Below are 3,964 nucleotides of genomic sequence, written 5' to 3'. Positions count from 1 at the left end.
CACGTCAGGGTTCAGCTCTATAATTTTTCGAAAATGGCCAAAAACGCTGTTTTTAGGGGTTTCAACCCCTTTTTTCTCGAAAACGTGACGTGATGGGACATTTTTGACCCCGGATTCGTGTTCAGCACGAAAAATCCGTTCAGAAACACCAGGTCCCGTCTTATTCGCAGAAAAAAAGTTGAAATTTGTAGACCAGTGTTATGTATGGCGACTGGGGTCTAGTTGCTGGTCTAGTAGCCATGGCTACCGGTATCGTAATTTGTATTATGTATAGCGATTAATCTCAGTATACAGAAAAGCGCAGAAAATATCCGTATTTACTTTTTTGACATGAGCTTTTCCAAGTAATTGGCAACTTTGCTCCAATGTGTTGAACAATTTATGTGAACAAATAACAAAATCATCGGTAGCGGGAAACAGAAAATTCCGTTACTAGAATCAGTAGCCAGTAGCCATACGTAAAGCGAATTTTAGTATATGGTTGCCCATCGGCTATCAGCCGCCATACACAATAGGGCCATTAGTGCGTATTCAAAACCCGACTATTTTTGAGTTTGGTGCTAGGTGCGTTTTTAGTTATTTTGTTTTTTATTTTGACTACAGCAAACATGTAATTCTTAAAAAAAATGGAAGCAAAATTTATGCCAATCGTAAGTGCCGTAAGCAACTTTACAAAAATTGAAACAACATCATAGCCCAATGACAATCATAAGTGAGGGAGCATATGTTTGCCAACAAAATATGTGGCAGCACCTTCAATCATGCCAGAACATTGACTTTTATTAATTTGAATCGGCATCAGCGTTACCGCTTTGGTAATTTTTAACCAAAATTGGTAATTTTTTTCTTTATTTATAAAGTTTGGTAATTTGGTAATTTATTTTTCAATTTGGTAACTTTTTCGATTCGGTTTTACATGTCAAATAGGTCAATATTGGTTCTGAATCCACATTAGTAAATGGCCCATAAGTGTTTCCTTTTATAGAAATACCAGGTAATCCTGAAAGTTAGGCAAGGCGAAAGTTGTTCCAGCGTTCCTTGGCTACTAGAATGGTTTGTTCTTTAACAAACCGCTTGAAAAAGGCTATTTCTAAATATCCACCGTGTCCTTTCCTGGAAGGTTTTGGGTCGTCCTACCTTTCCCCGTCAGTTCGACAGCTTTTCAATTACCATCAATTTTCCGGTGTACCTGGCAACCATATATATGAGTAGAATTCTACGTAAATATATATGTTCTCGTTCAAAAACCTGAGGCATTCAGCGGGGGACTTCACTCTGTCTATGTGTGAGTCGAGAGCTTTCCTTCAAGCGTTGAATTTTTGATATATTATCTTGACACTTGTTTACATACAGTGGTAGAAAAAATTATAACCGCACGATATTTTGATAATTTTAACATGTTTTTTTTCGTAATTTTATTTTGGTTTTTTTTTATAAAAATATTGTTCTTTCTTTAACAGAACTCAAAAAAATTCAAATTTCAAACTTTGTTCAATATTTAAAAAATTCAACAAACTTTCGTAAAAATTTTAGGTTAATGGGGCGCTTATTGCCTGAAACGCTTGCTATCTTCGGATATACGGATATATGAGTGCCAAAATAACGTAAGCGACATTTTTTTCAAAATTTTTTTTTGGTGCAAAAAGGAATCGATATGTATGTTTGTACAGTTCTGCATATAAAATAAGTTTGGTAATTTTTTGTTGAATTTGGTAACTTTTTCCGGTGATTTTGGTAAAAAATAAAAAAAATTGTGTGGCAACACTGATCGGCGTTCTTAAATAAAATTTTTTACGCGATTCTTCCTCTTCTTCTTGTTGAGTTCGTTTTAGTTCTCTCATTCTGGTATTTGTTGAAGTCACGCCCGGTTACTCTTGTATTCTATCCAGTGGGACTGTGGGCTTGTGAGAAATTGTAGCAGAGAAGATAGTTAAAACGTATCAATAACAGGCCTATTCTGCTTGTAACCGAACATTTTGTAACAAGCAAATTCTGTTACCAACAATTGTCACCACTTCTTGTACCCGCAATTCTATTTACCTTGGTAACGTTTTAATTTATTCAGCTATTCAGCTATGGAGTTTTGTGTAAATTCTGGTGTTGCATATTTCACGGGGCAATATTTTGTTACCTGCTCATGAGATGGTAACAAAATTTGCCGGTTACAAGAGTGTGGAGAATACGAAAAGGGTTTAAAAATTGACAGTAACTTTACTAACCGGTAACAAAATTTTTGTTACCAACGCAGAATAGGCCTGTAAGTATCACTTTTTTTATTTTGAGTATCAAACTATCAATATGGAATAAAACCATTTTTATGAAAAACCATTTCCCAGAACAATTTAACATTTATTGATTGCAAAAAAGGTATACGTATCAGTTGTACTTGGTAGTAGTATAATAATAATAAAGAAAATGTCTTACATGTATGAGTTCAACTGGGTATTAATCAGTGTTGATAATTTCGATACAATTGTACTTTTTTGATACAATTTCAAGTGCTTTCTACTTTCCTACTACTCAGCACTTTCTAGTACAATTTCAACTGTAGCCAAAATTTGGCAGCACTTGATTCGTTAAGTTATGCGGCACTGTTTTGATTAATTTCGGAGGTGATAAATTTAAAATCGCATAAAATTGATATACGAGACGTGTATTGCGTAGCAGAAGCAGAATTGTCCATTTGCCAAAACAAAGAAAAACTAAAGTAGGTAGATATTCTAAATTTTAGAAAAAACGTAAAACAATTTTGTGTAAACGTTTGTCGTACTATGAAGAATTGTAATGACAAAGCTCTAATTTGGGCTTCAAAGCTGAACCCTTCCTCTTTATTATCAAGTAGGGATGTTGCGAATGTGGAATTTTAGACATCCGCGGATGCGAATGCGGATGCGGATGTTTAAAAGCTAACATCCGCGGATGCGGATGCAAATGCGGATGTCAACTATTTTTAAGAAATAATTTAGGCAAAAACGCGGATACGTAGAGAACCTCAGTATATCCAGTAAAAAAACTGTGGTGAAGTCCTTTATGGGGATAAAGTTTCCAGAGGTGAAATTTTAGGTAGCATACAATATCTTACACGCATGGTTGCTTTTCAGCACCAACGCTAGAAACTTAAGAAATATTAAAAAAAAAATATGCGCATAGTGCATTAATTTTTGAAAGAAATACCATATAATATATATACTCTGATTAATAATATGAAAAATGGATTAGAACCACCGTTTAATGTTATATTTGATGCAAATTAATTCTGCCACTCGGGATGCTCTGCGCATTGCCACTGAATAATAGGTTTACTTAAAATTACATCCCTAGTCCTTATTCGTACTGTATTGCATCGTGGTGAATTCACATTTCTCAGAAATTTGACAACAAAACAGAACGACGTGAGTACATTCCCACGACAGCCGGTTCTACGTACCGGAATGACTCGGGTTTCACCCGACCAAGGGCTGTTGTTTCGGCGATCACACCGCCGTTTAGGTCGGCGAAGTATCTCAGAAGTTGTCCGTCCATAGGGCTACATTCACTACGTATTCTCCTACTCAGGGCTGGCATCGAGTCAAACCCTGGGCCAGAAACATACACCTGCTGTGTATGCCGGAGACGATTACACCACAACTCCACCTCAGTCAAGTGTAATGCCTGCGAGGGGTGGAGTCACCTCAGAGTCTGCTCGGNTACGGACACATAGACAGTGGACCACGTCGTACGTGGCCCCCTGTTGCTCAAACAGAGCAGCCTCCACGGCTAACCACAGTCCGCCCGAGCAGCCCCATACACTCACACAGCAACACAACAGGGCGGCAATCACCACAGCAGCACACACAGCCAACGGCGGCAAGAACATACACTTCACTTACACCCCACATCACGACACGTCTCCCGAACCACATGAAGCTCCTTCAATTTAACTGCAACGGGCTACAGAGCAAGATTGAGGAGATAACCGTCTTCA

The sequence above is a fragment of the Rhagoletis zephyria genome, unplaced genomic scaffold, assembly GCF_001687245.7.
Source record: "Rhagoletis zephyria isolate East Lansing unplaced genomic scaffold, Rhagoletis_zephyria_1.1 Rzeph_scaffold_00363, whole genome shotgun sequence".
NCBI lineage: Eukaryota > Metazoa > Arthropoda > Insecta > Diptera > Tephritidae > Rhagoletis > Rhagoletis zephyria.
Note: the sequence above shows the minus strand (reverse complement) of the source record.